Genomic DNA, 24,324 nt, shown 5'->3' on the forward strand with positions numbered 1-24,324 from the left:
GATAACTTTACAGAAGTTGGCATGACTGGTCCCCTCAGTATCAAGATTCCTAGTGCCATTAGCTCACGAGTACCAGTTGGTATCCACACTGCGTTTGCTTGATGTACAGCAGATCCCAGAGTTGTCTTTCTTATTTCTATTGCGTAATCAGCTTCTGAGATTTGCTTCATGTTTAGCAGATGTTGCTGTTCTTCTTTCTCCCTCTGCCATGTCATCTTCTCAATCAGTTTGTCAATGCAATTTTCCGTAAGAAAGATGCAGCCTTTGATAACTTTACAGAGATTGGCATGACTGGTCCACCCATGTTCAAAACTCCAGCACCATTAGTTCACGAGTACCAATTGGTTTCTACACTGCATACAACACATCCCAGAGTTGTCATTGTCCTTTCTATCACATAATCCGCTTCTGCGATTTGCTTCACACTCAACAGATGTTGCTGCTCTTCTTTTTCTCTATGTCTTGTCACCATCTTGATCAGTTTGTCTAAGCAGTTTGCCATAAGAAAGACACAAACCCTGATAACTTTAAAGAGGATGCCACAACAAGTCCTCCCATTATCAATATTCCAGCACCATTACTTCACAACTACCAGCTGTTATCCGTGCCACATGTGTTTGATATGCAGAAGATTCCAGAACTGTGAGTCTTCTGATTTCTATCATGTAATCTGCTTCTGCAATTTGCTTCACACTCAGCAGATGTTGCTGCTCTTCTTTTTCTCACTGCCTTGTGACCTTCTCATTCAGCTTGCCTAAGCAGTTTTCCATTAGAAAGGGCTTCACCAGAGCTTATCACGCCATAACACCGAGGTTCAAGCCCCAGTAGTTCAAGACTAATCGTGTGACAGACAGGCACAACCGTTAACGTTTTATATGCAGAGATTTAATAAAAATGAGAACGTCATTTAGAAAAATGAATGGATGTGAAAATATGTGCCAGTGCCAACTGTAAATCCTAAAATATGTCTGAGGTATAGCATGGGTCTTTCATGCCCACTCCACTCTCGCCCAGTCTGCACCTGCAAAGCTGGCAAACCCTATGGAATGCGGACTCGAGCCTCATTCTGCACGTCCACAATGTAAGCCTTCCAAGTTTTTTTTCCTTTGTCTTAAAATCAGTGAAAGGCCAGCCAGGCACAAAGAAAGCCTTCCAAGCTCAGGGCACCCTGCCACCTGCCACCTGCCATGAAAGTGGAAGATCTGGCATCGTTTCTCATCTCTTTCATTTTTATTTGCTGTTTAATGAAGTAGTCAGGGCATTTGAAGAGATTTATGAGTGACGGGCAGCATTGCATTTCATTGTGGAAGCTTCGCCAGAGAGGAGGCTGTGGCTTATTGCAGGCTTTGGATGTTCAGATTCCATAACTGAGACCTGGAAGCCAACTGCTGCACTCCTTACTTTGTACAACATGCCGTGAATTCCATTTCTTCTTCTGGTGGCTGTTGTGTGTGCCTTGAGTGCACCGCAGCTTGTTCCAGTTGCCAGGGCTTAAATAGACACCCACTTTGCTAGGTCCTTATCTGAGCTGCGGATTAATAAAAACATAAGTTGCTAAGCCCATTGGAAATGCGGCAGCTCTTGTTTTATGGATTTTCTAACCGCAAACTGTTTAGATAAGCTGATCGAGAAGAGCAGCAACATCTGCTGAGTGTGAAGCAAATCACAGATTTGTGATAGAAAGGACAATAACAACACTGGGATCTGCTGGAGGTCAAGCAAACACAGTGTGGATACCAGCTGGAACTCATGAAATAATGGTGCTGGAGCTTTGAACATGGGAGGACTGGTTGTTGAGAAGCTTATCTGTGCTGCAGATTAATTTAAAAAAAAGTTGCTAAACCGATCGGAAAAACAGCAGCTCTTGTTTTATGGATTGATCACTTTGGTTCCTGACTTTCATTTTTGTCCTTCTTACCTCGATGTTCTTCTTGCTTTTTGGCTTTGTTGTTTCCATCTTCAGGTCTTGACCAGTTTCTGTTTTATGTCTGGCTTCCCAACACTTCAGTGTGTTATATAAAACAGAGTGTGAACAGTAGGGCGAGACGTGTTAGACGAGCCCCCTCTTGGCCCCCCCCAATGTGCCACCCCCTAATGTGCCTCGTCTGCTGTCATCGTTCTAAACACAGAGACAGAGAGGGCAGACTGGAATGTGGGATTCATTATTCACAGGCTGGCACACACGCTTGATAGAGGAGTCGGGAAAACGGGAGATGCACAAATCCGGCAAAAAAAAAATGGAAGAGCTTAATGAAATTAGGATGAAACTTTCAACCACAAATATTCATAATAAAGATGGTAGCGTGACAACAGGGTGCCTAGCATGCCACCCAGATATGTGGTTCAGGATGATGCTGTAAGTGTGCAGCCCAACAGCTGGTCGGGTCAATTCAGTCCTAATAATTCATACACAGTTTACTGAAAGGCCTTCAGTCTGCAGAGAGACACGTGAGACGAACCTGAGATCAGGAGAACGAGCCCCAAGGTACAAAGGTGAAGTGAACCACAATGGCACCTGTCCAGGGCTGGCATGCATTAGGCAGCAAGTGGGCAGTCAGAATGTCTCCAGAACTGCAGGCCTTGTGCAGAGAGAGATAGATAGATAGATAGATAGATAGATAGATAGATAGATAGATAGATAGATAGATAGATAGAAAGGCACTATATAATAATATATAGATAGATAGATAGATAGATAGATAGATAGATAGATAGATAGATAGATAGAAAGGCACTATATAATAATAGATAGATAGATAGATAGATAGATAGATAGATAGATAGATAGATAGATAGATAGATAGATAGATAGATACTTTATTAATCCCAAGGGGAAATTCACAAAAAAAAAAAAAGAAAAAAAAAATCCATGCCCACGTTGTAAAAGTAAGTGTGTCCAGGGAACGAATCCACATAAAATAAAGTGATAGGAGTGATCAATAAAAAAGAGAAAAATAAAAGTAGAAAAATAAAGTCATACACGGAGCTGCTGAAAAGGCTGCCAGTCTCTGCGGTGCCTGAGTCATCATTGATAATAATGATAATAATAGTGATAATAATGATAGATAGATAGATAGATAGATAGATAGATAGATAGATAGATAGATAGATAGATAGATAGATAGATAGATGAAAAGGCATTATATAATAATGATAATAATAATAATAATAATAGAAAGGCACTATATAATAATGATAATAATAATAATAATAGATAGATAGAAAGGCACTATATAATAATAATAATAATAGATAGATAGATAGATAGGCACTATATAATAATGATAATAATAATAATAGAAAGGCACTATATAATAATGATGATAATAATAATAATAATAGATAGATAGAAAGGCACTATATAATAATAATAATAATAGATAGATAGATAGATAGATAGATAGATAGATAGGCACTATATAATAATGATAATAATAATAATAGAAAGGCACTATATAATAATGATAATAATAGATAGATAGATAGATAGAAAGGCACTATATAATAATAATAATAATAATAGATTTGTGGTGCAGTGGTAATGCTGCCTGCGGTGGGTTGGCACCCTGCCCAGGATTGGTTCCTGCCTTGTGCCCTGTGTTGGCTGGGATTGGCTCCAGCAGACCCCCGTGACCCTGTGTTCAGATTCAGTGGGTTGGAAAATGGATGGATGGTAACGCTGCTGCCTCGCAGTTAGGAGACCTGGGTTCACTTCCCATCTGTTGGAATGACAAATGCAATACATACACCTCTGTTATATGCCATTTGATAGGATTTTTAAAAGCAGTGTTAATGTTTGTGATACACCACCTGTTGGAATGACAAATGCACTGCATAAGTCATTATTACAGTATATGTCATTTAATAACAATAATTACTACAATTTAGCAAGGTGGCGCAGTGAGGGGCGCTGCTGCCTCACAGTTAGGAGACCCGGGTTCGCTTCCCAGGTCCCTGCGTGGAGTTTGCATGTTCTCCCCGTGTCTGTGCTGGTTTCCTCCGGGTGCTCCGGTTTCCTCCCACAGTCCAAAGACATGCAGGTTAGGTGGACTGGTGATTCTAAATTGTCCCTAGTGTGTGTGCTTGGTGTGTGTGTGTGTTTGTGTGTGTCCTGCAGTGGGTTGGCACCCTGCCCAGGATTGGTTCCTGCCTTTTTTCCTGTGTTGGCTGAGATTGGCTCCAGCAGACCCCCGTGACCCTGTAGTTAGGATATAGTAGGTTGGCAAATGGATGGACGGATAGATAGATAGATAAGTGAAAGGAACTATATGATAGATAGATAGATAGATAGATAGATAGATAGATAGATAGATAGATAGATAGATATGAAAGGCACTATAGAATTGGCAGCCATTCCTGCCTGGAGTCTTCCTGGGTTTGATGTGACAAACTTCACACGCCAGTCTTCTCTGCAGATCCCCTGGATGGACGCAGACTGTTGGTGGGCTGCTTCTTTCAGGTCTCTTCAGAGATGTTGGATTGGGTTCAAGTTTCGGCTCTTGCTGGGACACTTGATGACAGTTTGTTCCCCAGTGTTGTCTTTTCCTGGAAGGTGAAGTCTGAGGTTCCGGAGTGCTCTGGAGCAGGTTTTTCCCTCAAGTCCTGACCAGGTACCCCCATGTCCTTGAAAAGCCCCCCAGTGTGACGATGCTGCCACTATATGCGTCAAGGCTGGAGTGGCACTACGCTGAGGCCAAACAGTTTGATTTTGGTTTCATCAGACCAGAGATCCTTGCGCCTGAAAGTCTGATTGTCCCTAAGATGCCTTTTTGCTAAGTCCCAGCGGTCGTTTCGTGTGTCACCTGCAGGGCTGGATTCAGACCTTTAGATGCCCTACGCACTTAAAAGATTTTGTTGTCCCCCAATCAATTATTATTATTTTATTATTATTTTTATTGTTGTGTATATACATATGTTATTTTTTCATTTAATGTGAAACCTGGCCCAGCTGCCCCATTTGCACCATATGGTCCATGGTAAATCTGGCTATGGAAATGATCTGTGGTGCCCCCCTTCCCTTGATGCCCTAAACGCATGCTTATTTTGCTTAATGGTTAATCCAGCCTTGGTCACCTGGCCACTCTGCCACAAATCCCACATTATCGGAGTGTCCCAGTGATGGTTGTCCTCTCACAGCGGTTCTCTGGATTTTCATTTGTATTATATGAGTATGAATTGTGGAATTGCAACGGCAGATTTCGAGGGGGAGGAGCCAATGCGCTCTTTCCGCTCTCTCGTCGTTCTTTTTTAGCCAAATGTGCGCCTTACCTGTCTGTGTGTAAAGAATGAGATGAGATATGAAACATAACCAGTAGTCAATGTGCAGGCTGCCAGTTGAATAGTCAATAAGCGACTCTTTGGAGTTCATATATTTGTAAATCTCACTCTGAAGGAGTCACCAGCCATGAACCTCACCGAACGTCACTGCTGTATAATTAGATTCCAGTACTGTATTATTATATGGCTTCCTCTCGATTGGTTCTTCTCTTCTTCTCTGTTGCTTTTGATGCCCACATCTTCTAATCGTTCTTGAAAGGGTTACAACTTACTTTTTAAGTCACCTTGGATAAAGCCGTCCGCTAAATCTCTATACTGTATATATAAAACCCAACGTCTGTCCACTTTGCACGAGATAACTACTTAACGGATTTAGATCGGTTTTTTTTTTTCTATTTTTCTATTCCGGTTTTTATTTGCGACTTCTCTCATCACACAAAGTATCACAGTTCACTAGCAGGAGCGATTTATTCACGCTAATCGAGTAGCATATCATTGCGCTAATCCAAGAGAGAGGCTGGGGGCCGAGGGAAGTGGGGGTGACATGGTCCTTGGTTAGTGAAAGAGAGAACTACTTAACGGATTTAGACTGTTTTTCTGTAATTTGCTTGAACTTTCCGGTTGATTTTCCGACTTCTCTCCTCGCGCTGAGTATCAGAGTTCACTTGCGGCACCGATTTATTCACGCAGGCTGAGGGGCGGGGAAAGCGTGACGTCACGAGCGGGGAGCTGGGCGGGGCTCTCCTCACTCACGCGCCGGTCGCTGTACCTCTCGTCACGTGTTAGAGCGCGCCACGCCTCCGTTTACTTAGAGATTCCTGTTCATTTATTGATTTTTAAAGTTTGTCCTGTTTCACTTCTACGCGGGCGGAGCTGCAGGGGACAGCTAGTAAAATAACAACAATAACTATAACAGCTCAGATTTGCATTGGGTGTGACGAGGATGGACAGGGTTAGAAATGAGAGAGGACATGTAGGTGGTGGGTGTAACAGAACAAGATCCCGAAGACAGGATGATATAGAAGAAGATGATCCGCTGTGGCAACCCCTAACGGCAGCTGAAAGAAGAAGAAGCATCAGTCCAAACGCCTGTCTCACTCTTTGACCCTGATCAGTTCCCACAGTCCTCCTGTGCTACAAAGGTAAAAATGAAATACATTTAGACAAGTGTAATAAATATAAATCTTGTAAATCACCTTGGGAAAAGACGTCAGGCAAAATATGCTGTGATGATCACATTTAGGAAGCAAAATTCCAGCCATGGCCACAAGAGGGCACCATTGCATTATACCTGTACTGTAGTTGCTTTCAAGTTGCCTGCAAGGTCAGCATAGCCAGCCTGTCAACGAAACTCAGGGTGGGCCAACCTGCTGAATTCCAGTGGTGACTGGTGGCAGTGGTGGGGTTAGGAGTTGTGTTCCTACGACATAGTGGGGTATTACAGATCCAGGGTGGCCCACCAATAACAGGCAAAATATTAGAAAAAAAAAAAAAAAACAAGGACTGAATGGAAAATGCTTGAGCAAAGCTGTGGTGGTCACCAAAACCTTAACAGGGGACAGCATTGTCATTAATTGAAATGGGTAGCTGGTATTTCCTGCCTGACCTTTATTTTATCTGTTGTGACCACCGGGGGCGTTGCAGCCTCAATTCCCAATTAATACAAAGGTTTTAATTCTTTTAACCACCTTCACAATTCAGGCTTCAAGACGCACACAGCACACACAAAACACAATTCTCAAGGCTCTTTTCTTCTCCTCTGCTTCCTCCTGACTTTGGCTCTCCTGGATGATAGAGGCTGCTTCTTTTATGAAAAACCCAGGTGCACTTTTGATGTCCCGATACTGTGGCTCAGCAGTACTTCTTGTAAATCATAAATCCCCTTAGCGCCCCCTGGTGGCACCCATGAGCCCCAACAGGGCTGGCCAAATGAACTGCAAATCCCAATATGGCCATGTAGGTCACCATAGTGGTACTGAAGCCCGGGAGTGCTGCCACCTAGGGTGCTGGGGGAGACGATGTGCTGAATAAATTGTCTTGCCCTGCCCTTCCATGCTATTGGCATCCCTGCTGGGTAAGGATTCCCATTCTGCAGTCCCAGTATGCCGTCTCTCACACTGTGCATAGACCTCAACAAATGTGTCATTAGGAAACAGCTGGAAAATCTCAATTAAATCTTTACACAATTGTAAAGTGTGCAGGCAGGCTTCAGAAAAATAACTGGAAATGATCTGGGGCATCAAATTGGGAATAATTCTTTACATTCATATTTTCTCACTACTCAAAGCTCTCAGCAATTGCAGGTTACGTTCCTTGCTCAAGGGCCCAACAGAGCAGAGTCCCTATTGGCATTTACGGGATTTGAACCGGCAACCTTCCGATTGCCAGTGCAGATCCCTAACCTCAGAGCCACCACTCTGCCTGAATCTGACTTAAAGGCTTAGAACTGAGTATGGCACAGTGGTGCAGCAGTTAGTGCTGATGCTGTGGGTTCAGGTCTTTGCTCATTTTCTATGGACAGTTTGCATGCCCTCCCTGTGCTCTACTTCCATATCACAAAGAAGAAGAGTATATGAGGATAACTGGTGAAAATGTGAATGAGTGGACCCTCTGGTGGTCGGTGTTGGCTCCTGCTGCCGTGTGCCTGATCTTTCTGTAGCTGCATTAGATGGCAGGTATTTGAGCTCTGATTAAGAAACCCAAAGACATGAAAAGCATCTGACGCGGCTTAGAAAGACCCCCCCATGCTGCACCCACTTAGACGACAAAGGCTGCACAAAGCCTGCAAACCGCGCCCGTCGCCCCCTTCAAGCGCGGGGAGAGGCGGCCATCGGGCTCACCTGGAGTTTGGTGCCATCTCGTGGCCACGCTTTGAATTGCAGTCTTTTTCAAATCAGGGCTCCCATTTATCAAACTTCTACGAGTATCAAGGTGGTCCTAACTGACTCGGAAATCTCAGAGTCACAAAAAGTTAGTCCCACTCTTAGGGGTAGAGGTAGAGGCATTTTATCAAGAAACTCCTATCACTTTGGCAGGATTCAGGGGAGCTCCTGACAGCAGAAGATCGGCACACACAACCTGGGAAAGGCAGAATGTTTTAGAAACCGCAACAAACTCATAAAAAGATATCTGTCTAACAGAGGTGGAATAAAAACGCATCTTCAAAATATGTTACAAATATTGGGCTCAAATTTCCGCTGCCCCCTCGCTGGACATCTCCTGATTCTTCTTCGTTTTCTGTCTGGACCTCTCCCGTTGTTATTCCGGTCCTTCTGGAGTTGTCAGTCGTGAGGATCAGTGGGGCATCTGGCTCTTTTATTGATAAATGGGCAGAATACGAGCCAACTGGTCTAAACCACCCCCAGTCCTGGCCGCACCACTAATCCTTACCTCTTCTTCTCCTCCATGATGGGGTCGATGTCGTGCTGTCCCCTTACTCGCTGGTCCTCCTGGGCGACTTTATTCTTCTGATGTTACTATTAATTTGAATGTAGCAGGGTTGGCTTAGGGTTTGAAGGACTTAAATGTAGGCAGCATGGCGCGGGCACACTGACTCTCTAAATAATATTTTAAGTAAAGTACTGGCACCCCCCCCCCCCCCCATCGTCACCACTATAGACATATAGTGCTCAAAAAAATAAAAGGCACCCTTTGTAATGAGAGTACAGCAAGTCAATGACACTTGTGGGCTGTTGATCTGCTCAGTGAAGTAGCAGAGGGGCTTGTTCATCAGTTTCAGCTGCTTTGGGGCACTAGAGGGGCAACAATGAGATGACCCCCCAAAACAGGAATGAATGGGTTAACAGGTGGAGGGAGGCCACTGATATTTTGCCCTCCTCATCTGTTTTGTCACTCATTTTGCTTTTGGCTATGGTCAGTGTCACTACTGGTGGCATGAGGCCATACCTGGACCCTACAGAGGTGGCACAGGTAGTCCAACTTCTCCATCAATATGTGTCATTGCCAGAAGGTTTGCTGTGTCTCCCAGCACAGTCTCAAGGGCATGGAGGAGATTCCAGGAGACAGACAGGCATTTCCTCTAGGACAGGGGTGTCGAACTCCGGTCCTGGAGGGCCGCAGTGGGTACAGGTTTTCCTTCTAACCATCTCCTTAATTAGTGATCAGTTTTTGCTGCTAATTAACTTCTTATGCCTTTGTTTTAATTGATGTGACTCAGACCCCTTAGTTGTTTCTTTGTCCTTAATTAGCAGCCAAACAATAATGAGACACAAAACAAGCAGCCACATGACCAGCTCCCCTGTGCCCATCACACCATAGCTGAAAATAAAGAAGGGTGAAGGTCTCAGTAAAACAGACAATCAACAGTTTTGGAAATGTCTGCTGTGGCAGAACGAGAGCAGCAACAAGCCATGGTGTTAAATGACGGGTTCAATTAACAAGAATCAGCATTTCATTAAGAAAGTGGTTGGAGTGAAATTGGTTGGAGTTTGAATCCCCAGTTTAATTGATAATCTGTTGACTCGTTTCACATCTAATTTCTGTTTGGCTGTCATTTAATGAAGAAAAGAATCAATTCAGGGGACTGAATCCTTAAAACAGGGCTAAAGAAAAGAAGTTAATTAGCAGTGAAAACTGGTCACTTGTAATGAAAAAGGTTAGAATGAAAACCTGCAGCCACTGCGGCCCTCCAGGCCTGGAGTTTGACACCTGTGCTCTAGGAGATCTGGACAGGGCGCCTCGTAAGAAGGTCCTTAACCCATCAGCAGGACACACCGCTATCTGCTCCTTTGGGCAAAGAGGAATAGGATGAGAACTGGCAGAGCCTACAAAATGACCTCCAGCAGGCAGGCAGGCCACTGGTGTGAATGTCTCTGAGCAAACAATCAGAAACGGACATCATGAGGGTGGCCTGAGGGCCCAATGTCCTCTAATGGGCACTGTGGAGCATAGAATACCAGAATTGGTAGGCCCAACACTGGATGGGCACCCTGTGCTTTTCACAGATGAGAGCACATGTGACAGACTCTAACAGTAAAAGGTCTGGAGAAGCCGTGGAGAGCATTATGCTTCCTGTAACATAGTTCAGCATGAGCAGCTTGATGGGGGGGGTCAGTGATGGACAGTCTGGGGAGGCATATTCATGGAGGGACACACAGACCTCTACAGGCAGGACAACAGCACCTTGACTGCCATTAGGTATCAGGATGAAGTCCTTGGGCCCATTGGCAGACCCTATGCTGGTTCCTCCTGGTGCACGACAATGCCCGGCCTCATGTGGCGAGAGGATGAAGGACTTGATACCATTGACTGGACCTCCCAACGCTCACTTGCCTGACCTCAATCCAATAGAACATCTCTGGGTGGGACATTATGCTTGGGTCCGTCCGATTCCTCAGACTGTCCAGGAGCTCAGTGATGCCCTGGTCCAGATCTGGACATCATCTGTCATCTCATTGGGACCATGCCCCGACATTGGTGGGGGGCATACAACTACTAAGTATGATTTGGAGTTGCTGCAATGAAATTTCGGCCAAATGGACTCACCTGCATGCCTGCCTGATGCATCATTTCTTCACTTTGATTTTTGGGGTGTCCCTCTGTTGGTTGATCATTTACATTCCCATCCTTTCGTTCCTCACACATCACCATATCAGTCCATAGCAGTTTTATAGAGCCAGCAGGATTTGTTTTCCCATTGAGACCTGATGGGTTTTCAAAGTGCTCCTTTCATTTTTTTTGAGCAGTTTATATAGAGATTTAGATAGGAATATAAGTAACAAGCTGGTTAAGTTTGCAGATGATACCAAGAGAGGCCGATTAGCAGATAATTTGGAATACGTTACACCATCACAGAAGGACTTGGACAACAGACAGGCTTGGGCAGATTTATGGAGGATGAAATTTAATGTCAGTAAATGTAAAGAATTACACATAGGAAGTCAAAATGTGAGGTTTGAATACACAATGGGCGGTCGGAAAATCGAGGGTTCACCTTATGAGGAGGATTTAGGAGTCATAGTGGACTCTAAGGTATCGACTGTTAGACAGAAGCCATTAAGAAGGCTCACAGAATGTCAGGTTATATAGCGCCTTGATGTGTGGAGTACAAGTCACAGGAGGTTCTGCTGAAGCTTTATAACACACTGGTGAGGCCTCATGTGGAGTCCTGGGTGCAGTTTGGGTCTCCAGGCTACAAAAAGGACATAACAGCACTAGAGAAAGGTCCAGAGAAGAGCGACTAGGCTGATTCAGGACTACAGGGGATGAGTTATGAGGAAACATGAAAACAGCTTAGTCCATCGCTTGCATTAAGTTTAGTTCTTGTTAGAACTAAATACACAATGGGAGGTCTGAAAATCGAAAGTACGCCCTATGAGAAGGACTTAAGAGTCATAGTGGACTCGACACGATCAACTGACAGACAGTGTTCAGAAGCTAACAGAATGTCAGGTTATATAGCGCCTTGATGTGTGGAGTACAAGTCACAGGAGGTTCTGCTCAGGCTTTATAACACACTGGTGAGGCCTCATCTGGAGTCCTGGGTGCAGTTTGGGTCTCCATAAAGACATAGCAGCACTAGAGAAGGTCCAGAGAAGAGTGACTAGGCTGATTACAGGCGGCTACAGGGGATGAGTTAGGAGAAAAGATTCAAAGAGCTGAGCCTTTACAGAGATGAAGAGGAGACCTGACTTAAGTGTTTACAGTGATGAAGGGAATTAATCCAGTGGATTGGGACAGTGACTGCATATCAGAGTCATTGGGGACACCACACTATTATCTGCCAGGCAGTGTTCAGAAGACCTTAGGATGACTAAGAGAATTTCAGGATATATAGTGCCTTGATGTGTGCAGTACAAGTCATAGGATGTTCTGCTCAAGCTTTATAACACACTGGTGAGGCCTGGGCACAAATGATGGGACCCCCCCCCCCCCCCCCCCACCTCATATTTGGTGGCACAACCTTTAGAGTTTACATTCCCTCCATACAATCGAGTTTTTCCATGAGAAGTCTGCCACCGGTCCACAGGTTGTGCGGCCCACTCGTCCTGAGTGAACTGCTCCAGCTGGGTCAGGTGTGAAGGTTGTTCTTCTCCAGATGGCAGGTTTCAGTTCTCTCCATAGATGTTTGATGGGCTCATAGAAGATCCCATGTTGTGTTCTCAGTCATTCTTGGTGTTTTTTTGCTGTGTGTTTTGGCTCCTAACCCAGTTTGGGGGTCTGTGACCTGCGACTGAGGCAGAGCTTTCTGACATTGGGCAGGACATGTCACTCCAGAATGTCTTGATGGTCTTGAGATTTCATCGTTCCTTGCACAGACTCAATGGCATTCCGTGACAGATGCAGAAAAGCAGCCCCCAAACATCACTGAGCCTCCTCCTTGTTTCACAGTTGGTCTGGTGGTCTTTTCTTTGAAAGCTTCATTTTTATACCTATGGACATACAGAGCTGATGAGACTTGACTCAAAGCTCCAGTGTTGTCTCATCTGCCCAAAGGGCCTTCACCCAGAAGTCATTGCGGCCTGTCAATATGCAGTTGAGCAAAGTCCAGGCTGGCTTTGTTATGTGGGGTCCTCCTGGGTCTTCTTCCATTGAGCCCACCGTCACTCATTTGTGATCAGACACTGATGGACCCTGACTTTGGAGTTCAACTTGGATGTTGTCCTTTGTCTTTTTGTCCACCATTCTCACTGTCCTTCTGCCTGTCCATCCTCCTGTGGCCACGTTCAGTCAAGTTGTTTTGACCTTCATCTTCTTCATTACATTTGTAGCTGTCGTCAGAGGACCATGAAGCTGCTTGAACGTGGTGGTCTTCTAGCCTCGGCCTTTAACATGCTGGTCTTTCTGATCCCCTCAGACGACGCTCTCCTTTGCTTTCTCTCGTCCTCGTTCAGTGTGGGACACCCGATGACACCAAACAGCAGAGGTGACGACTTGTCTCCTTTTCAGCCTGACTGCACAATTGGGGACGTGTGTGTGTGTGTGTGTGTGATATGAATACAAGAAAACAGCAAGTTTGAAAAATCCCTCAAATCTAATTATTTAGGGTCTCTTCAAGGGGGTCCCGACAATCGTGTGCAGGCCATTTTAGAAGATCTTTGCAGATCTTTGATCTCACTTGGTCACGCTTGCTGTGTGTGCTTTGTTCGAAGACATCTCAAAGGCACGCAGGTACGCAGGGGATAATGGCATTAAATTTTGTCACTTTTCAGAGTTTAAAGGCCAACCCTGACACAGACAGACACCGTCCCCGGTCCCCACAAGTCTAGCACACAGTCCCAAAGCACAAGGCACCTCTTTCCTTTCTCCTTTTCTTTCTTTTTCTGCTCTTTCTCCTTCACTCTCCCCCCCCAGCAAGCATAGTCTTCCTCCTGCTCATCCTCCTCCTCCTCTCATAGTAGTGGCTGAAGAGCTGTAATAAGGGGCCCAGCAGCAGCTACAGCACCCCCTGGTGGCGCCCACCGATCCCAACAGGGCTGCACCAAACACCAACTCCCATGAAGCACCCAGGGGGGCTGCCATCTAGTGCTCTGGGGGGTAACACTCTGGATAGGCTGACTCCCCAGGTCCTCCCAGCATGGAGGCGTCCCAGCCAGGCAAGGGTTCCGGCTGTCCGCCACAGGGGGCAGATGGCACTTTTTCAAGGAGCTGTAAGGGGGACCAACACATTTGCCAATGTCGGCAATAAATTTCTGTTATTTTTGCCTTAAAGGCCTGCCAGGCATTAGCGTTTTTTTTTCTCTTTAATATTCTTCTCCAGTCTTTCTGCTTCATTCAGTTTGCTTATGCAGTAAAAAGAAAAGAAACGCAGATTGTCCAAAAGTGAACCCACTGTAAAATAAAATATATAAAAAAAAATATAATAAATGGTGACATTTCAGAGCTTGGGCTTAAATGCTTTGAGCCAGCAGGTTAGTGCTAATAAGCAGCTGTGCCAACAGGGCTCCCGTGTCAGACCTTTTGCTTTGTGCCCATAAGGCGTCCTCCTCGCGCCTTTCTCTCTGTGCTTTTTCAATTCTGGGCTTGCAGCCCGCAGGTCACCGCAGTCCATTTGCTAAAGCTGAAGCTTGAATGGCCATTGTGCGGCTCTCAGCACGCCTCGAAATTAAAAGGAAGGTGGAATCTTCTGGAATGGGTGACTAATTGCACTTTGCAGGGAGGCGGCGAGTGGCACGGCGAGGGGACTTCATGCCAACCAGTCTGTCAGTGTGCAGTTAGGGAATAGAAATGGATGGATTGAAAGAAGGATGGACGGCCTTTATGTGGCATACTTCATGCTAAGGTGTGGTGAAAAAAAATGAGGTGGCGAGACTGCCTTCGAAGTGAAGTTGGCAAGCCGGACATTTAAAATGTGACGAGTCTTTAGTTGTGAAATGTGTCGGCAGCGCCTCCTATTGACTTTTACGCATTTTGACATTTTGGTTGCTGGTGGATGTGACCCCTTAGGAGACTGGAGTTGAGGCACCAGGGTTGAGAAGTGTCAGGCATCGTGTGCCAGTACAAAATGGGCTTTGTACTTTATTATTATGATGGTGCCACCTCTTGACATCTGTGGAACGGAGTACCAAAAATGCAGGGCACTGAAAGGGGTGAGAGTGCCAGTGTGAAATGGGCTATAATGTTATGTTTTGTGACAGTAACAGCCCTTTAAACCAATAAATCAGCATCAGAGCGCCACCTATTGGCACCTTTGAAACTAACTTGAGAAATTCTAGGGCTCAGTCAGAATGCCAGTGTGAAATACACAGTACCAGTGCCAGGTTATTTTTCACTCTTGGCCAAGCCTATTAGTGTGCCAGCCGACTGTTCGGTAGCTAACCCGTGCAGCTGGGACCCACCAAACCACCCTTCGGTCTACCATGGCCGAACGCCTAATTCACCCTTATGGTGGCACCGACCCTGGCTATACATTCATATTTTTCTCTTTCACACACATGGCAGGAATTTCCCTATAAGCTAATAAATCAACATCCGAGTGCCACCTATTGGCACCTTTGAAACTAACTTGAGAAATTCTAGGGCTCAGTCAGAATGCCACTGTGAAACACACAGTACCAGTGCCAGGTTATTTTGCACTCTTGGCCAAGCCTATTAGTGTGGCAACTGACTGTTCAGTAGCTAACCTGTGCGGCTGGGACCCCCCAAACCCCCCTTTGGTCTATTATGGCCGAACGCCTAATTCACCCTTATGGTGGCACTGGCCCTGGCTATACATTCATATTTTTCTCTTTCACACACATGGCAGTAATGTCCCTATAAGCTAATAAATCAACATCCGAGTGCCACCTATTGGCACCTTTGAAACTAACTTGAGGAATTCTGGGCTCAGCCAGAATGCCACTGTGAAATGAGTTATACCCAGTACCAATGCTAGGTTATTTTGCACCCTTGTCTAAGCTTGTTATTGTGCCAACTAACTGTTCGGTAGCTAACCCATGTGGCTGGAACACCCCAAATCCCCCCTTGGTCTACCCTGGGCAAATGCCTAATTCGCCCTAATGGTGGTGCCAGCCTTGGCTATGCATTCATATTTTTCTCTTTCACATACATAACAGTAATGTCCCTATAAGCTAATAAATCACCATCCGAGTGCCACCTTTTCGACACTTGTGTGCTGGGTAGCTGGTTTGAAAAGTGCCAGACTGGGATGGGTTCAGAGTGGCACCGTGAAACTGACTAAAATGTTATGTTTTATTTTTTTATTATTTTCAAAAAATGTCGGTCTGAGTGACACTTTTGGATGTCACAAACTTTGTGTTCCTGAACCCAACAAGTTTCAAAGTTTCACCGTAATGTCCACTAGAGGAGGGGGAAAACCGTCAAACCCCGGCTGATAAGGACAAAAGACCTGGAACTGGAAATGCCATGAGAGGTGAACCTCATCCATAAACATAAAAGAAAAAGCAAATCAAACGTATTGAAATGCCACCTAACTCTGCCAGACATTTGGCCGTCTTCGCCACTAACCACTTCACAAAAGAAACGGCCTTAGAGTTTGCTAAACATCAGCAGTGCGACCGTATTTAACCCGGAGCTAACTGGCTTGGCCCCCCTTGGTTTTGAGAATCGTCCTCAATGGGAGGGGCGCTAAAATGAATAGACAGAAAACGGATCAGGTGACAACTCGTTTAGTAGTCACATGATGCGCCAGTGCCACAAACAGGTAAACAAAAATGTAACACCCCCCTAATTACAGAAAGGGCCAACAGATAATCTTTATAAGTAGGCAGGATTTACTTCACTAAAATAAGCTCCAAACAGCTCAAGAGGCCAAAGGAGTTGACCTCAAAAAGGTAGAGTCGATCCAAGACACACAACGTCCCACAACACAAAATCCAAAGAATGGTCGAGAAACAAAAATCCAATTAGTTCACAAAAGCTAATTAAAAATCAACGAAAACTCCCCAGTGCCAGAATGTTCAATGAACCGCAAGGGACTGCGGGTTTTCATCAGCCTTTACAGGACCTGAGGGAGTCATTTGTGGAGATGGGCAGGTGGCCCCGCCCCTTGGGGAACCACCCACAAGACACCCCGAGGACAACAGCGAATCCACAGCATTGGCCAGCAATATTAACACAAATAAAAGAGTCAAACATGAACAAAAAGGACATCAAAAATCAAAACACAGCATTTGAACTCTCAGCCAGTGAGTGGGTGCCTGGGACATGGGTCAGGTTGCCTGATCTTCAACTCGGTCTCTTCACATTTGATACTTTTATTATTTTCATACAACATGAGAGACCAAAACACAATAAGTCAATGTCACTGTGCTACCTCATTCCCTGGGTGTATATATTGTGACCACCAGGTGGCTCCAGAAAGCCCCAAACCAAAGACACAGTATCACACGGTTCGTGAATAAAATAAAGAATATTTAGCCACACAAACACCTTTAAACACAACCCTCTCTGCAGTAATTAGCCACACTGTACAAAAATCCAACAACCCTAACAATTCTTTCTTCTCTCCACCTCCCGACTCTGACTCGACTGAAATAAGGCAGCGGACCCCTTTAATGTCAGACCTTGGAATGCTTCTGGTGTCATGCTGTGTCTTTTGGGAAGCACTTCCATGCCACAGAAAAAGTAGCGAGGTCCTCCTAAAACAGCGCCCTCTAATGGTAGCCAGGGAGTCTGACAGGGCTGCACTTCCGAACTTCAAGTCCCAAGTATCCCTGCGGGTGTCCCGACTGGGTTCCCATACAAGGACCACTGCCACCAAGCATATTTTGGGATAGGGCAACTCCCGATCCTCTGCTCCTGCTGCTCCATCCATTATTTTATACCAGATGGGCACAAAGTTATTGGCTAGTCTTGCCAGCCAATCCATCAGTCGACCTGCTCTGGCTACCTGTCTGGGTAATAAAGCGCGGCTGGGAAGCCCATCCTTATCCTACAAAACGCAGTCTTATGGAAAATGAACCACACCCCAGGAAATATTCTTTCCTTTTTTAAACATATCTGGAGATATCAAGACTTGATTTTCACTTAAACATTGTGCATCGATAAAAAGTCGATAAAAGTCAAGTAGTATAGCAAACATCAGGCCACATTGACATTTTATAGTCCGTTATATCTTTCAAATAAACGTAAAAAGCTAATTTTACATGAGGAAAAAGTAAAGGCGTTCTCACCAACCGCCATTTATCACAACTTCAAATACCGCAAAATAGCCGCAAATCCATCAATATCTATCTATCTATCTATCTATCTATCTATCTATCTATCTATCTATCTATCTATCTATCTATCTATCTATCTATCTATCATAAACACTGAACTGTATATATACACTTTATATATATATACTGTACATATACAGATATACTTCACATACACACACACACATATATGCATACATATACACATCTCACACGTGCGTGTGTATATACAGTGTACAGTATATATAAATATACATGCACACGCACAGTATATATATATATATATATATACTGATTGTGTATGTGTGTTTATAAACATATATTTGATATATATATATACTGGATATGTATATAAAGTGACACATCCACTTTCACACACTCTCACGCACTCGCACACTGTGTTTCTTTCTGTTTTTCTTTTTTTTTTCTTTTCTCGGTGAGAGCAGGTAAACACCCCCATAGAGCGGGCTGCTGTTTGTCGTCCGCAGTCATTAGCTGCACCCCGCTACAGCAGCTAAGGTCCAGATGTGCCTCTCAAGTGCCGCCACAGCCCATGTCTGCTCTCCAAGAACACGGCTCATCTCGCCCTTTCATCTCGCAGACGGCTCTGCCCACCGATCGCCGAGCAGAGGCCCTCCATCGTGCTGCTGAAGTGTCGCCGGCGGGGCCCCCAGTTCCTCAGACTGCGTTGCGTTTCGCGTGCTGATCTTTCTAGCAATGCGCCCGCTCGCTCTGTGAGGCTGTCGGAGAGACGCCGGACTGTGAGCTCTCACTGCAGAGGTAGGTGATGACAACGGGTTTTGTTTTGCGGTGCTTTGATTTTTCTATTTTCTTTTTTAAAATTTTGTTATGCTTGGGCTTGACTAGCTGCTTAATGCTTGTAATATTCAAAGGAAAGGGGCCCGTCCATCTGCTAGAGAGCGGGCATCTGAGTGCTGACATGGGCAGATCTCTGGCATACAGTTTTTTATCTTAATTATATGTGGAAAATATTTTCCATTTTCTGTGATGATCAGATAATGCAAGTGTGTGTGCGTGTGCGTGCGTGTTCATGTGTGTGGGTGTGTGTAAAGATTGTTCACCACTGCCCCCCCATGAACTCTATCATCTATCAGCATGTAAGAGAACTGAGCAAGCGAAAATGCAGCCTGTTGTACGAGGGAGTGCGCGGCGCGGCGTGAGCAACGACAACGCAACGAGACCCCGCAGCTGCCCGCTCTTTCTTGCTAGGGTTTCATTCGGAAACACAACTGTTCTTTCTTCATTACTGAATGTTGGATCAGAGCCTCTGCATAGGAAGACGGCAGTCATTTGTCTACTTGAGTCAAATCAAATATCATTAAGGAATGCGTTGTTTTAGAAAAAGTGGCTGCTGTGCCTGCGGCTGATGAGCTAATAATACTAGACAGACAGACAGACAGACAGATAGACACTTAGATAGATAGATACATAGATAGACAGATAGATAGATAGAAAGGTACTATATAACAGATAGATAGATAGATAGATAGAAAGGCACTATATAACAGATATCTATCTATCTATCTATCTATCTATCTATCTATCTATCTATCTATCTATCTATCTATCTATCTATCTATCTATCTGTTATATAGTGCCTTTCTATCTATCTATCTATCTATCTATCTATCTATCTATCTATCTATCTATCTATCTATCTATCTATCTATCTATCTATCTATCTATCGACAGGCACAAAACGACAGAGACAGCGTCTGAGATTAAGAAAAATATGTACATCATCTAAACCTGTTAATCCAGAGCAGGATCACAGGAAACGTGGAGCCTACCCAGCAGGTTTGGATGCAAGGCAGGAAAAATCCCTGGTATGCAATATGTGTGATAGGCAGATGTTAAGACAAAATGAATATGATAATTTCAACTATCTGTTTTGAGAGAGAGAGAAACATTGAAAAAATGGGGACAGATATTTTAAAACATAATTCTGCTATTGGATTATTTTCACAATATCTGGTATTAAGGATATTAACTAAAAAAGATAAATTAATAAATAGAGCATACTGTAAATACATAAACACATGTTTAGCTTTTCATCACTTGTCAGACTCTCTTCGCCTACCTGCCTGTCTACTTGAGTCAAATCAAATATCATTAAGGAATGTGTTGTTTTAGAAAAAGTGGCTGCTGTGCCTTCGGCTGAGGAGCTAATAATACTAGACAGACAGACAGACAGACAGACAGACAGATAGATAGATAGATAGATAGATAGATAGATAGATAGATAGATAGATAGATAGATAGATAGATAGATAGATAGATGTGAAAGGCACTATATGATAGATAGATAGATAGATAGATCTATCTATCTATTAAATAGGCACTATATAATAGATAGATCTATCTATCTATCTATCTATCTATCTATCTATCTATCTATCTATCTATCTATCTATCTATCTATCTATCTATCTATCTATCTATCTATCTATATATATAGTGCCTTTCATATCTATCTATCTATCTATCTATCTATCTATCTATCTATCTATCTATCTATCTATCTATCTATCTATCTATCTATCTATCTTACACCCAGCTGAGATCGAGTGCCAGTCCAGGGTGGCATCAGGGAGGATTTTTGCCTTCTCTCCATGCAGCACTTCGCTCCCTTCATGTGTGTGCGTCGCACATCATGGCACCACGGTGGCTCTCCCTGTGAGGCAGACGTTCTTATGGTGTTTCTGAAGTTGAGACTCCATAGTTGGAGTGCATCGATTACAATTCTTCACCCTCCTCATCCTCATCCCAAAGAGAGAAGGTGACTCCAGGCTCTTTGGAGGTGGTCGTGTGCCCCCTTGAGTTTCTGCTGTGGTGCCCCCCTTGTTGTTGTGGACCTTCGTCCTCGTTATCTGACAGGTCTTCTGTGTGGGCAGCTTCTCCTGCCTGTGCACCATTGTAGGTTTCCAGAGTCGGCTGCAGGGTCTTATGATGGGACAAAACAAACACAATTATAGGGGACCGAGTGGAGAACAGAGGGAATGTGCAGCATTATTATATTATATAAATGCTAAAATAAGATTAAATGGGAAGTCAATTTAAATACACAGCAATACTAAAGAGACACCCTTACAATATGGATGCTCCAGGCACACTTCATTGAGTTTTTATTAATGAATTGTAATATTTGTGTATTGTCGTTGTGTTTTTTTCACTTTTTTTCTCAGCTTCACTTTTTGTTTTTTCTTTCTGATATTTTGAACCACAAGGATTCTGAAGATGGCCTCATTGTGTTTCTTAGAATTCCTTCTGAATGCTGGGAGGTCACTTCAGCTTTTGTCATCCGACGCCTCCTGACTCTTTGACACCAGAACACCCCACAAGTGACATGTGTCTGACTCGTCTTGATGTCTACTCATGCAAGACATCTAACTTTGTGGGGTTCCCCCCTCTTTTTGGCCTTCTAGACCAGAAGACCCCTCATTTGTAGGCCATTTTGAACCCTCTGTTGTGTGGAATATTACACCCTTATGATGAAGAGCAAACCCAGAGGTGTCTACAGCACCAAGGTTCAGAAGGACTTGAAGTGGTGCAGGCCACAGCAGCGGACCCCATGGGTTCTCCCCCATAAATGACATACGAGGGGTCAACGTTAAAATACATTTTAATATCTGAAATATTTGGCGTGACTCTTCTTGTCTGTTTGGGACCTCATGAAGTAAATCATTACATTTCTTATGAATAAAGTAAAGACGGCTTTTGCCAGATTTTGTCTCTTTGGAAAATATTTACAACCTTGTGTTGAATTTTCCCATCATGCCGTTTTCTTTTTAACAGGAGCAGACGTTGCTGGGGCACAACAAAGTGTTGCTAGGGGGCGTGTCCCAGAAGTGCTGTCACATGACGTGCTCTGTGTCATGATTTAAGGCTGAAGATTGAGCTTTGGTAGCTTTGTCCTTTTAGGGAAGCCATTTTGTGTGCCGTTGTCAGGGTCCCATCCCGTGTTTCTAGGGGTCGTGACGTTGAATTAATCAGCAGATGGGAAGAACGGTCATCCTATTGCTCTGAGCTTTATCTGATCTATGGATGTAAACCTTATCTACCTTTTTGACTTTTTTGTGTGATTGCTTTTCAAGTCCTGCCCGATTAATGACTTCTTGCCTGTTTCTTGATTGTATATTTTGCCTCTTGTCTGGGTTTCGGTGGGTTTCGGTTTATTTTTATTTTTGTTTGTTTTGCCTTTTGCCCACATCTCCCAGTTTGTTCTATAAACTAGTTATCTGTTAATCCTGCCAAACCAGGACACTCTGTACAATGGAGGTTATAGTGGCGCCACATGTTAGAATTCAACCAAGTTTACGGATTCATCCTAAGAGTTAAGTGCCTTCTGTTGTTAATGTTTGCTTTCTGGCAAACAGTCCAGACCCCCATCCTCCCCCGCAATTTTTAGTTTTCCAGATTTCATGGTTTTGTAATTTGACTAGCGTTTCATTTCATGGTTTATCTCCTCTTTCATTCCTCACACAGAACGCACATAAATCCAATATATTGTGACCGATTGCGCTGTGCCTTCCTTCTCTGGTGCTGATTCAGCTGGGAATTGGAATTCTCTTCAGGATCATCCCAGTTACAGGCTTGTGTTATTAATCAATTACTGGAAATACAGCAACACTGCATGGAGGTCTTGAGGTCTCCTGACTTAAATGTTCTCCTTGTCAGAATTGTTCTAATGTCCTAAAGCAGGGGTTCCTAAATGTTTTTGTTTTTTCCTCACGACCCAGCCTTGTCCTTCTTAATGTCTTCAAGACCCCATCCATGACCTCAAATAGCAGGGTGTCCCCTTTGAGCATCACATGGAGGAGGCAAATGAGCTGAAGTAGCAGGTTTAAGAATCAGGAGCTGGTGGACCAGCACCGCTAGAAGGTTAGAAAGCTTGTCACAAGCCCACTAAAGTAGGCTGCAGGGGTTTTTCTGTCTGCTAATTCTGCAGCCCACCCTTTACTTGGCATCACTGGCAAGAGGAAAGCCCTCAGGACCACCATAGAGGCTGCTGAGAGGAAGTCTCCAGGTGGCTCTGGATCAGTGTGACGATGAGGGTCCGGCTTCGTGCTCCCTCTTCCAGTTTTTTGGGTGCCTCTTCAACCCGACGCCGTCGATAACGTAACTGAATGAGCGGACAGATGGGGACAAAACACAAGCTAAGCAAAGAGATGGTGCAAAGTGCAAAAGTGCTTTTATTAACAATAAACAAAAATCAAAACAGTTTGTGTCCAAACGTGCAGATCTCAAAGATCAGAAATAATCCATAAAGACGGGAAAAAATCCAAATGTTTAAAACCAGGCTAACAACGAGAATAAAAACCACCAGACACTGGGCCACGCGAGCCAAACCCAACTGCTTCCATGTCTTCTAGCTGAGCCATCACTCATTCAGCTGGAGAGACTTCAGCAGCCGCGGTCCTCTCACTCCCCCGTCTTAGCTGCCTCTGTCGGCGTCTGCCAGACCGCTCGGGGTCGGTTGTCATCCTTCACGCCCACACAGTCGTCCCTCAAATCACTGGAGAGGATGCCACCTCGAATGCACCCACTCCTCAGCACAATCAGTGGGTACAATCTGTCCTTAGAGCGCCGATCACTCGCTCTGTCGCGGGACCCCTAACCACACTGCCTTCGCTCTCTCTAGCCGGCTGGCTTGTCCTCTTTCTCTGTCCCAATGCCACACTCTCATTCTGCAAGACCCCCCCTCACTCTCTCTCTTTCTCTTCCTACTACTCCCCTCCCTCTGTCTCTCTACTACACTACGCTCCCCCCTCTCTCTCTACTACTCCCTTCTCACTGTCTTTCTCTCTCTCTCTCGTTTTTCCTTTTTTCTTTCTTTCATCCTTTTCCACCTCCTGCGCCGGCCCGTCCTTATAAAGCTCTGTGGGTGCAGTGTCTCAGTCACGCACTGCAGGATGATGATGAAGCAATTGAGAATGATAGCATCCTCACGTGCAGGCGCGTCTCACCCCAATTAGCTCGTCAACTCCCCACGGTTGTACGAACGCGCCCACGCAGACTGACACAGGCAAACAGATTATTTATTAAAAACTGGCCATTTGTTCGGAGCCGCTGTAGATCTGGAGATGGCCTAGGTCAGCGTTTCTCAACCTTTAAGTATTTGCGACCCAAGTTTTCATAACAGCTTTAATCGCCCCCCCAACCCAACGTTTTTTTGAAACCCTAATACAATTTATTCCTATATTTTTTGCTGCCGATACACCGCTACAAGTTTAAAATTTCCCAACGAATAGTGAAATTACGCCACATATGGCAACATTCGCGCCCCTTTTTTTGCTACTTCCACAGTTTGAGAACTGCTGGCCTAGAGGCTCCCCCAATGGCTCACAGGGGCTAAGGGGTCTTTTACAAGAGAGACAGTTGCAGAGTTCTGACACATTTCTTATGT

The 24,324-nt window shown here is 44.5% G+C and overlaps 1 protein-coding gene across 3 annotated transcripts in view; it reads left to right on the forward strand.

The window, feature by feature from the left end:
* LOC114644571 (phosphatase and actin regulator 1-like) overlaps nt 1-24,324 on the forward strand; it is a 269,029-nt gene that overhangs the window by 72,910 nt on the left and 171,795 nt on the right. Inside the window, exon 1 of one of the 3 annotated variants that reach the window (XM_051928986.1) lies at nt 18,416-18,677. The exons of the other annotated variants lie outside the window; for them this stretch is intronic. The gene's annotated coding sequence lies outside the window, so the exon portion shown is untranslated. Of the gene's footprint in view, nt 1-18,415; nt 18,678-24,324 lie in introns of those variants that run through there. 3 annotated transcript variants of the gene reach the window in all.

Source organism: Erpetoichthys calabaricus, chromosome 6 (assembly GCF_900747795.2).
Source record: "Erpetoichthys calabaricus chromosome 6, fErpCal1.3, whole genome shotgun sequence".
Classification (NCBI taxonomy): Eukaryota; Metazoa; Chordata; class Cladistia; order Polypteriformes; family Polypteridae; genus Erpetoichthys; species Erpetoichthys calabaricus.